This window comes from Coturnix japonica, chromosome 4 (assembly GCF_001577835.2).
Source record: "Coturnix japonica isolate 7356 chromosome 4, Coturnix japonica 2.1, whole genome shotgun sequence".
Classification (NCBI taxonomy): domain Eukaryota; kingdom Metazoa; phylum Chordata; class Aves; order Galliformes; family Phasianidae; genus Coturnix; species Coturnix japonica.
In genome coordinates, this window is record NC_029519.1 from 25,818,041 (window position 1) to 25,830,624 (window position 12,584).

At 42.3% G+C, this 12,584-nt stretch overlaps 1 protein-coding gene across 2 annotated transcripts in view; it reads right to left on the reverse strand.

The window, feature by feature from the left end:
• The window catches only part of MAML3 (mastermind like transcriptional coactivator 3), a 193,193-nt gene that overhangs the window by 57,363 nt on the left and 123,246 nt on the right, over window positions 1-12,584 (reverse strand). The window lies entirely within an intron of this gene.

The window sequence follows — 12,584 nt, forward strand, 5'->3', positions numbered from 1 at the left end:
TGGTATTGAGAGATGTGCAGATATTTTGTTAGAGAATACAAAAATTCTTAGTTTTCATTACTGACCTCAATTTGCTTTTTTTGTTTTTTGGTTTTTTTTCCTAAGAAGGGCACAGCATTTATGTAACAAGTGATGCGCTCATTTGATGCCAAGCCATGCCTGTGCACTACTAGCAGGGAAATAATTATGTCACATGTTTATCTCTGCAAGACAAATGTGCCTTTGCACAGCGGCTGACCGCACAGAAGTGCTCCCCACAGCTTCTACGTGGAGTCACGCCAGTCTTGGTGCAATGGCTCCATTGGCTGGAGGATTGCCTGCACCAGGGCACAAAGGAGAAATAAAGTCCTTTGGCACTCAGCTGTGTCCTTAAAGGACATCAAGCACCTCGTCTTCGAGCCTGAGTCTCACCTTTTGCTGAATTTACTTCCCACAGTCCCCGTGCAACGAAGCCCTGAAGATCTCTTTGGTGCCAAACGCCACAGTTGCTGTGCCAGCCCCTGCTCCAAGTGCCACCACTTCCACTCCAGCATCACCCAGTGAGGGACCAAACAGCTTATGGCATGGGTATGTTGGAACAGAAAATTGTTTGTACAAAGAGTTAACTGTAACAGCACGCACCTCATCTATGAGTCCACCTAAAATGGAAGCTTAACTGAACATACTCTGGTCAGACTCCATGGGTCTGGTTTTCCTGCACAGGGTAATACAGGGTCTTGCTGCTGCCAACACCACAAATCCCAAATGCAACATGACAAAGAGCCAAACTGCCCTGTTTCCAGAGCTAAGGCAAGCTCTCCATGCTAATTCCCTGCTAAGCCAAAGCATGGGGCTTTGATTTCCTAACCTCAGGATGTTATCTGGCTCCAGTATAGGATTATCATTAGCTCCATAGTCTGTCCTTACAGCAGGGTCACTGTCATGCCATATGCCACTTGGACAATCTTTATTCTTTCTAGAACCTTTTTTTGTTTGTTTGTTTTTTAAATCACAGTGTTCATCTGAAAGAATTTGGATCCTTCTTGGCTTTCAAAATCTGCTTTGCATTGCTAATGCTTGGGGCTGTAGGCAAAGTTGCATTGGAGAGACAAAGAAAGAAGAGATGCACTAAAAACCTCTTAAGACATAAAATGTCTTGAGGGTGCTCTTCTCTTAAATATGAGCAACAACAACAACAAACCAGAGCAGGTTTACTCAATTTCCATTTACCAGACAAAAGACCAAGTTCTTCCAGAAAGCAGCTTCTGTGAACAGCTTTAACTCAGTGAATACGCTTGAGTTGCACCAGTGTAACTGCAGAGCATGAGGCCTTAAAAGAGCACATCAGGCTCCACATGGAAGTTGTAGCAGGGTGAAAAACCACAGCATCAGCACACAGAAGGAGCCTCAATAGCTTGATACAGCAGGGCAAATCTCCTACCCCCCCCCCACTCCAGTGCTGTGGTACAAGAAAAGGTCATGGGGCTCCAAATTGTCACTCTCTTACAGTACAGTGGCAAACACAAAAAAATCAGGGAGTCTGGAGGAAGAAGTGCAATGGCCGTGAGCTCGCCCATGCTGGGAGGGTAAGATACAAATGACAGAGGAAGAGACTTCAGGTTGACCTCCTTGCCAGATAAAATCCATTATGCATGATTAAAACTTAACAAAATGCAATCACATTAAAAATGACTATCATGAAGTGCACCATGATTTACTGACTAAATGAATGAGAAATTTATCTGAATAAAATAGTCCTAGCCCTACTGCATCGGCAACGCGTGATAAATTGCTGATTGTGAGAAGATCATCGCTTGCTGTTGGATGACATACATGCATTGATTTTTCCTAACAACGCTAATTAGCATAATGGCATCTCCACATATATTACAGAAAGTTTCCTCTTAGCAAGCAGAAAATATTTCAAGCCTTCTGGTCCCAAACTGCAAAGAATAAAGATGGAAAGAAAGGACTCGCAAACTGCCTCGTTGTCCTTTATTATGCAGATCAAAGGCCCAGCCCACTGGATCTTACTTAATCTTGAGGAGATGGGAACAACATTCAAGAAAGCTCAGGCATTGTTCAATTAAGCCACGATCACAGTGGGGTGTTTTTTACATGGCAATGATCTAATTTTGTGAGGCCAAAAAAAAAAAAAAAAGAAAAAAAAAAGCCTTTGAAAAAGAAGAATCTAATCCTAAAGAACTAGAAAAAACATTTCTCCAATTTCATTAACACACAGGGGGCAGACTGCAACGCTCTCCTAAGCACTCACATTGACCAGGGCTGTGTAGGTGAGAGAGCACTTGCTAGGTTCAGAAGACACAGACTACTAATAGGAAAATAGAAGTGGTGGAATAGGACAGGAAAACGAAGGGGAGATCCCACGTGATTCACCACTAATTGAAAATCAATCACAATAACCTGCATTTTTTGCTTTGAAGAATCTGTGAGGTGATAAAACACCACCTTAGAAGCAACACAGTATCCCACTGCTCAGCACCCCCTGCAGCGTGTGGACTTCAGGCTTAGCCATGATGATATTCCAAACAGCCATGTTTTTTCCTGGGTTGTTTGGAAGCATGAACAAAACAGCTTATTCATCTGCATTAGTGCTTTGGATTTCTTTGACACAGTATGCTGCATCAGAGCAGAGGTTGAGCAGAAGGGAGAGGAAAGCAGAGCCCTAACCTGCCTTGGGTGAATTCAGTAATACTGGAGCTCACGCTGGCCACCCCATTACCTGATACAGCAGATACGGTGCTGGGAGCTCTCGAGGTCTCCCAACATTCCCACTTGGCTCTTACCTTACTTACACAGAGCCAAAATGCAAGTGCCCTGTGTCATAATATCTCTGTGGGGCAGCTGGTGAGTACAGCAGGTATGTAAGTTGGCAGTTCTCAACCCTCCTCGACCCTTCAGCTACCGCTATGTTGTCTCTGACCTGTTCCTTTTCCACCCCTAAAATCACATGCTGACAGTACAGCCTGTGTGCCAGTCATGCCCAGCCAACACAGCACACCCCAAGCTGTGAGCGCATCTGCAGGTGACACCTGCACCCCTTCAGCAGAGCCCTTGGAGGACAGACTACACTGTGTGCTACCAGAGCAGAGAACGGTGGTTTTGGCAGTAGTTTCGCTCGTATGGGAGTGCTGGGAAGAAACAAGTGTGATACAGTGTCTGCAAACCAGGTGCAGGAACTGGACAACCGCAAAGCTTAAAGCTTCATGAGGCATGGGAGCTGGCAGGTAGTGTCCTGCACATCTGCCCACCATACTGCACGGAGCAAGGCTGGCAGCCACGAGCAAACAATTTGGGAAGCCACCAGCCTTCCCAAAAACCCACACATCCTTCTTGGTAATGGACTGGTGACCCCTTACTGGGGACACGAAGGAGGAAATACTGCCTCACAGTAACCACAGACATTACATTTTACTGTACATTTATGTGCACACTGTGTGCATTTGTGATGTATGTCGTATTTCAGAAATGACTTGAAAAGCTTTAAATATTTTGTATTTATGAGCATCTTGGTGGAAACAGTCAAGCTATCTTCACATGATGAGAACAGTTTCACACCATATGAAGTGCAAGGGAAGGTATAATTAACAAGGCTTAAAAGTCACAACAAAAATCACCTGAAAATTACTTTTATATCTATAAGAATACCAGAGCTTAAGACTAATGTACTGCCTTCTACTGTTGGAAATAAAACATCACCTAGTGGGAAACTATGTGTCACTGGCAATTCTACAATAGAAAAGTCCTATACATGCTTTTTTTTGCTTTAGTCTTCTATGATAAGCTTGATCCAGTGAAGCTGCTCTATAGTTTCAAGTGTCAGAGTCCAGGCTGAGATGGATTAGTGGGCAGACTGAAGGTGGAGCAGCTGAATTTATCACGTGGATGGTGCCACCACATCAGTGAAATTGCAACTAAGATCTCCCAGTCCTTCAACTGTCTCAAGACTGGTTAAAAATGCATTTCATACGACAACAAATATTTCATCCTGTTTCTATCAGCCTGAGGTTCACAGACCACACAAAGCCACGGTGTCTGCAGTGATCTCCTGCAGAGTGACAAGACCGAAAACTAGTTCTGTGCTATTTAACAGATAAGAAAGGGAGGTAGAGAAGGAAAAGCTGATGAGGAGAAACAGAGGGAAAAGAGCACACACTGGAAATCAGTTCCCTACAACACACATCTTGGACAGCCTTGGGAATTCTCCTTTTTCCAGGCAATACTATGTACCAAAAGTAATCTATAATGCAGATGCTTTTGAGGATGTTACCTCTCTCTTAAGCCTGAAAGGAACATCACATCAGATGGGGAGGAAGCATCTTTGCTGGGCAGAGCTTAAACTCTTTCTAGGCTGACCCTTTAAGAAGCTTTTTATTGCTGTATTTGAGCATATTGTCTTTCCCTCAGTTTCTCCACAAAGCAGAAGGAAACAGAAGACAGCTTACAGGTACACCTGTATCCTTCAAATACTGAGATTTCAGCTTGCAGCAAGGAACTGGGCATAACAGATTTTATGGAAGGATGCAAGCACAAGAACTAGGCTTGTGGAGGGAGGAATATTTTATACTGTCTACATGAGAAACAGAAGTGAAAAAGAGACAGCTAAAACATAAAAGCATGACTCTGTAATAGAGATGATGGACTTGGCCTTGCCTAGACAGCTCCCTCTGACCGTGGAGCAAGAGCTGCTAACAAGTTCCTGCTGGGCGCAAACAAGTAAGCCACCTGTTTGCAAGATGCACTGACACAGACTCTGTGGTTTCTTCACAATATGTAAGACATTCTTGCAAGCTAATGCACGCAATGTGCTTCTAACATGCAGGAAAAGAGGCTAAATAAGGACAGGAGAACTCAATACACGTATGCCAGTTCTGCATGAGAACAAAGAGCTGAGGAACCAACAGACTGGTTTCTCTCCACATTGACAAAGTAGGCTGTCTCGGACTTAATGCTAAGCTGGTGAACAATGACACAGAAAGGGCAGGTTTCCCACTGCTCATGAGGAATGAAATCTTTGCTGAGAGCGCAGAAGCCACATTCTTTAGCAAATTAGATGCATCAGCTAGGATTTGGCAGAACCTCCTGAATGCACTCTTAACCGCTTACTGGGACTGTCTTTCAAGAGGTATTACACAATTGCAGACCACTAACAGGCTAAAAGCCATGAACTGTGGCAAACAAGGATGAGTGACAAGGAGCCACCAAAGACTGGACAATTATTTTTCTTCTGCAAAGTATTATTTGGACTGAAGTGGCAACATTAATCAGTATTTACCAATGTGCTCCTCAAGCAAATGAGTTGGCCTGTATTCCTGCATTTGGATAAGGAAACAGCCTGTTTCAGCATCACTAGAAACATTTACAGAGCTTGGGGATTATGATACAGCAGAGAATTTTCTCTTTCTGTCAGTGCTCAGTCTCCCATAAGATATCTCTATGTTTCAGCTCCTCTTCCTGCATCCATTTTCCTCTTCTGCCACATCTGGCAGCTTCCAGAGCAGCACAGATAGCTGTGGACAACTTCTACCACAGCATTTCTAGGTTTTTGAGTGATTCTCTGTGTTACCTGAAACGAAGATGTCAGTGCATGTAAGCCTGAATTAGCTGCAAGATCTTTGAGATGGGCACCATCGCTTCCGACACAACTTCCACACCCCACACAAAGGCCCAGGCAGAGCACTGCCATGGCAGAAACCCTCAGATTTTCTTCCCTTGCAGCACTCAGTGTTGTCAGCTCACCCGGAGTACAGTGAGTGCCATTAGCAGCAGTGGGACGCTCCTACCACAGCAACTGGTTATTCCTCTGCACTCTTGGCTCTCAGGATGGGCTCAGCAGAAGAGAAGGCAGAAGTTTTCCCTACTCTCCTCCCTGCTCCCAGCCTGGCCTCAGCTGTGCCTTGGGAAGGCAGTAGCCTGCTCCTGGCCAGTCTGTAAACAAGACAGGAGCTGGTGCAGGAGATAAAGGAGGATTCACACAGCACCGGGTGCTGCAAGTACTCCTTCCCTCTCCAGCAAAACAGCCTCTGGGGGAATGCAGACCTCATGGTGATTTTCTCTGATTTCTCCCCCAGTAGGTGTTCCTTCTTCTGTTTACCTGAGAGAAGAGCTATGGGCAGAGGAAGGAGCCACCTACTTTGGCAGGCTGAAAAATGGAAAAAAAGAACAAGATGCAACTTGTTTTTAAGGTAAGAACAACCTATTAATAGCTTGAAATAGGCTTTTTAGTTACAGAATACAGGGGCCAAAACACAACAGTAAAGACAAGCAGAAGGCCACTGTGAAACAGCTCCCTTACTCAAGGAGCAGCCTGCACAACATGGCGTGGGTTTGCTGCTGCTCACGGTGACTTGTCTGAAAGGTACTGCCCTCCAGAGCTGCCCACTTCACAGGAGATGGGTGGGCAGCTGTAAAGCATATCCTGTCTTCCAGCAAAGTCTTTTCTGTTCCAGTTCAGTGACATGGCTTGTGTGACTGCCATTAGCAGAGAATGAAAATCAACCACCAACCTCTGCACAGGTATCTTCTTTGTGCTCCTGAGAAGAAGACAAACTGAAGACCTCTCTAGACCTGGATCCATACTGTTAAATCTGGCCAGGGCCTGGTTATGAGTTTATTACTAGTGTTAACTGCAATGTCTAATAAGTCTGCTACACACAAAAATGGGTGTGCAGCTACTTGCTGGTGGCAGATGAAGCAATTAGCTCTTTGTGCTCAGCAATTACTTCACCTGTTTCCTCACCACAGACATCAGCTTGAAACCAATATGATTAGTTTCTCTGAGGTGTCTTTTTTAAAAGGTTTATGTGATGTGTTAGAAATACAAACACAACTACAGAGACTCTTCCAAGAAAGAGGTTTAGGCTTGCAGATCATGGAGGATAATAAGAAGAAGTAGACAAGAGTAGACACCATAGCCTTAGTCGTCCACTTGGGTAACATGAGAACAGACGACACTGAAACAAGAGCAAGGAAAACCAGCAGCCTCACATCATCTTGCAGTGTTACTGCAATATTTGTAGTTTGAAATGTTTTCCATTAAGTTCCATTTTTTTAGAGTCAAGAGTAGATGGGATAATCAAAACTTTACTTTAAAAAGCATTCTTCTCCTCCATATAGGTAAAGAAGATTCTTGGAAAACAAGAATCATAACAGAGGAGGGCTTTTGATTTTCCAGGGGACACCAGAATACTGTTGTTGAATTCCTGTTACTGGCCAATACCGAAAGCATCTGCCCTTTCATGCTAAGTTAAGTATGCCTATGCTTAGAGGACAGCATGGAAGAGTGTCGTATAAATACCCCAGGATGTTCAGTGGTACTGCGTTGTCAGCTTATGACAGATCCAACCGTAAAAACGTATGGAAAGAACACAATGTTACATCATTGTGCATTGACAGTAAGAGCATACATAATAAAGAAGAAGAGTGAGAGGTCTTGAACAGTAAGAAATGGATCATGGCTGGTATTGCTGAAAGCAGGTGGAATGGGTTATAAGGCTGGAAAATGAAAACTGGTGATGACAACCTGCCTAGTAAGGGAAAAATGGGGGGGGAAAAAAAAAAGCAGGAAGGTGTAGCTCTTTATGTAAAAATAATGCTGCTACTAGCTATAGATATTTCCAGATCACCATGTTTTGAGATTACTGCTGTAACTAATCAAACTTGCCAGGTATTGGTTGACATACATTGTATCGTCAGACTAATGGGCATATGTAGATAACAGCACAAACTGCTCTTTGTGCCACAATCTAGATTGTACAGAAAAAGGTAGCATGCTATTGTGGATACTTCAGAACAGAAGACACTAAATATATTCCTTGTGCCATCAGTAATACACATTTGCAGCTTCTAAAAGTAACGTAGGACAATTTCTTTGTGGACAAGAATAACTCTGAGCCTCTGAAGCTTACAGAAACTAAACCAGAAGGAAATCACACAACAAAGCGCTTTAACAAGTCTTGGAAAAGTGGTGAAATTTCCAAGAATTGAAGTCTTGCCATTGCAACTGTGATATTTAAGACAAGGAAAAGACTAGTTATTCTGACATGTCCCCAGCAAAAGGATGGATATCAGTTCTCTGTCAGCAATGACTCAGAGGATAAAACAGGAATACCCATCAGCATGGTTTCAAGAAAGTAGGTTTTACCAAAGACAGCTATGATTTTCTCATGGTAGAATTATTGGTTCAGTAGGGACAAGAGAACAGTGCTTTTATCCTTTGATTCTGCAAGGCCTAGACTAGAGAAAAACATTACGTATAAGGAATGAACAAAGTATGTATTAGGTTAGAAAGCACACATACATACAGATCACAAGAGATGGCTAATGAGGAAATATCAGCTAACCAGAGTTCTTTTTAGCATTGTGTTGTGGAGATCCAATCTTAGTCAACTGCCATCAACATCTGGTTCCAGTGACTGATGATTATGATCTCTTCCCCAGAAAATGGGCAGATGATACTAGAAAGGTGAGCACTGGAAGGCCCTGCTAGTATTTACAAATCATCTAGAAAAATTCCATCCAAGTTAATTTCCATCACCCTTCTGTCCTTAAATGTTGATGGGAGATTGATTACTGGGGAACACATTTTTGCATTTATAAAAGGCAGTCAGTGCATTTGAACTCCAGTGCAAACCTTTTGTGGAAAACAACAGTTACAAGTCAAACACAGCACACACAGGCGTTCACTATGTCTCTATCGAAAGTACACCAATCAGTCCTCGAAGAGTCAGTCATTATTTCCATTCTATCCTATTTCCCCTAAAATCTAGTAAGACAGTTGCGTTTCTGCTACACTTTCATGTTGTGAATATAAACCTTTAGACTTCTTTACTTTCAGCTTACCCTGAAAGAACCTCAACAATCTCTTTTTCTCACTGTCCCAAAGATAACCTTCAGAAAGTGTAAGAGCTTGCACTATTCCAGGGAGAAGCCCACCTTTTCACCTGGAAAGGACAATTGCATTTCGGAAATGTTCTCTGGACACACAACTCCCTTTATCCTTTGCATACAACAACAGACTGAGCGGATGATGCGTCTTCAACTTGAGTCTAACACAAAAGGCAGAAAGAGAACTTGAAGGTAGTACTTCCAGTATGGTGTCAATTCTCCTCTTCATTCACACCCCTCTAATTTCAAACAATGTAACCAGTGGTTTCAATAGGAACTATAATTGCAGCATCCTCACAGCCTCATGCAGGCAAAGAGCTGCAGTCTAGTTTTATTTTTCTTACACCCACAGAGAATTCTGTTTTGTTTCGACCTCTCATTACTCTCCCTCCCTCACTTGGCTCCAAAACATCAAATTCTCTCTCAGCCATTCAACGTCTATTCCATTTGGCTGCTTTTTTCTTACCATTATGCACACATATTGAACAGCTGGAACCAAGAACAGGCACAATTAATGACTCTGAAATTTTCCAAAGAAAACCCATTTGAAATTATTTTTGGTTTGAAAATAAAATAAAAAAAAATTTAAAAAAAAAAAAAAAAGGAGGAAAAAATGCCTCCCATTAAACCTTACATACATCTTCAAAAACTAAATGGAATATTTTGGGTTAAAGCTCTACATTTTTAGAGAAAAAGTTGTTTTATGGTTGCTTTTATTCCTTAAATCACATAAGAACTCCTAAAGGGCCCCTGTTGCATCTCAGTGCCAAACCAATTTCCTTTATTATTGCACAGGAACCAGAACAGCAGAAGACCTCTACCCCTCAAATACCTTACAAGTTGCCAGCCGTTGGGAAAAATTGTGTTTGATGCTTTAGCCTATAGCCACAGCAAAGGGAGAACAACAGCAGTATCCATGAGGCTAAGAGGCATTAAATGCCATATCCTTACACACTAATAAGCACTTTTAGGGCAGATCAGAGTATCTGGGGCAGGACTAAGAGCACAGATTTACAAGTAAAAACCTGACCAAGTGGAGACAAATCGGGCATGAGGGGACACTGGTAGCAGGATAGAGCCTTGTTGAGTGTAGGTGGCTTGGGATCAGATAATGGATTTTATACTCAGTCCCAAAGGAGTGGCTTGTACTACCTTCTGTCTCATGCTGGAAAAAATCCCCTACTTCAAAACCAGGGTCTGTTTTGTGGAAAAACAGAAAAACGCCCCACCCATTGCTTCTTTGAAAAGAACAAGCCCTAGGACAAAATGAAGGCTATCACATTGCAGGGTGTGTGCTTCTTTCACAGCAGTGTGGAGGGGCTTACAGGCACAGCGCCAGTCCTGGACTGTGCAGTGAAGCAAAAGACCACTGTGTCTGACAGGAATCGTTTCAATGCTGACACTGCAGAAAGCCTTTTGCTAGACACTGGTTTTGCTGCTGTCACTGACATTGAGCTAAGTGCTCTCCTTTCTTCACAAGAACATTTGACACAGCAAGCCCAAGACACCAGCCACTCACCAACACATTTGTAGGGCAGCTGTGGCTTACTGACCTCCACACCATGTCCAAAAGGCCTCAGCAGACCAAAAGGTGTCTTCTCTAAAGTACGTCAAGTGATTGAAACCATGAGTGCATTCCACTCATTAACAGCAGTGGCCAAAATGGACACAGGTCAAATGAATGTATGTGGTGCACATGCACACAACTAGCTACACTTGGATAACACAGCAGTACACAGAAAATAAGAGCAGGTGTGGTCTTTTGTACCTGCCTGATTGTCCCTAAGTCACTAAGTTCTGGGTCTTAATGATCCCCAGACAGCAGTCGCCTGATAGAAATGTATAGTCGCTGCTAGCTACATGATACAATAGCTAGGACTCTCTTTCCCTTCGAATTCCATTTGTTCAATCCTCATGATTATTTAAGACAAACACACATACATTTTTACAATTCTGTGTCAAAGACCAAAACTGCAATGAAGGTAGAAACTATAAGCTCATTGAAAGGTACATTCCCCCTACACTCAGAAATGTATCGCAAACTGAGGAGTGCAATCTCCTTATTTTCCACAGATGATCTGGCAACTCTGACTGTCCGCATCCTGCAGTAAGTAGTAGAATCAGATAATCTGCATCAGCCTGGATTCAACTCAACAACATCAACAGATCATTTTACCACCTTCGCAAAAGCAATCCATTTCTACCAAGCACATTTCACAATAATAAAGCTTTCCAATCTTCTACTGAAAAGTGCTTTTTAGGGAAGCAGGATGAGAAGGAATGAAAAAATACATTACGTATAGAAATCTATTCTTTTAACCTTCCTCACTAAACAAAATCCCTTCTGGGTAGGCAAGTGAGTTTTATATAATAAAATACAGCTTTGCCTTAAATTTCTTCCTTATAAGATACAGAAATGACTTAATATCTGATCTTGGTTTTGGAAGAATGTCTAGGTTTAAGCAAATATCTGTTTTTTCTTATATTATAAAAGGACCCGAGTGAGATTAGATATATGAAATCTTGACTTTCTGTTCATACAGGACAACTGCTAAGAGATAATAACATGAACTTCTCAACTTATGAAATGCAGGAGATGACATTAACTCTTTCACACAAGCAGTTTTTCCTCCCAATTCTTCGGTAGGTGTTTGACATCAACAGACGTAACCAAAAACTTTAAACATTTGACAGCCTGACCAAACATTACGCACCTCTCAATTACACACGGACAAATCTGTACCTGATTACAGTCTGAGTTCTAGGTCATTTTCACAGTGTTTCTCTAGATAAGTCTTCACAAAAGGAAGCAGCTTTAGACTGGCAATTTCTAATGCAGTAGGCAAGCAGAATTAAAACACAAACGTTTGAGCTGTCACCATACATGCTGAATCATAAACAGGAGGCAGATGAACATTTCTTTTTGTTTTGCAATTCACTCTGAAGAATATCTAATGGACTCTGACCTGGCAAACCCCCTGCTCCTTGTACTGGTAGATCTCCAAACTCCACAGACTGCAGAAAAGACAATTTTTTTTTGTATTTCTACATGCATTACAGCATTAGTTATCCATGCACAGAGAGAAATGCTCCTTGCAGGTGGTGTGGAAACAGCTTATGTGGTAAAACACCAATACACAAAACTACCAACCAACAACTCTATCTGTGTACTATGATATCAGAAATCTTGATGTGTTTTAGTGGCACAGCTTCCATGAAAGCAACATCTACTTTGTGAACTCATTATTGTCTTTAAAGTATTTTTAAATCCCTTATAACAGCATTCTGAAGATTTATTCTCAAACCTCTCCATTACACCACCATGCAGATGTTTCCAGAGCCTACTCAAGTAAGAATACTCGGCTGAGCTAGGTGGTGACAGGGCTGTTTGTCATTACTACAACCATTACTCAAAACAGTTATTAATTCATTCCAAAGTATTCCCCAAGCCTGGCATCTGCCACACTGGAGGTTAGTATGGAATACAAGAAAGACCGATGCCAAGTCACTCAAGCCAACACAGCTTTAGCCTTTTGCTGAAAGTGAGTCAGAAGACTCTACAGATTCCCAACATTATAATATTTAAGACTGCGAAAGACTTCTTGAAAGTCCTGGAATAAACCATCTCATTTCAGCCATGGTTCAAGCACCACTAAAACCATTCAGTTACGTTTACTTTTTCCAATGGAGACCAAAGA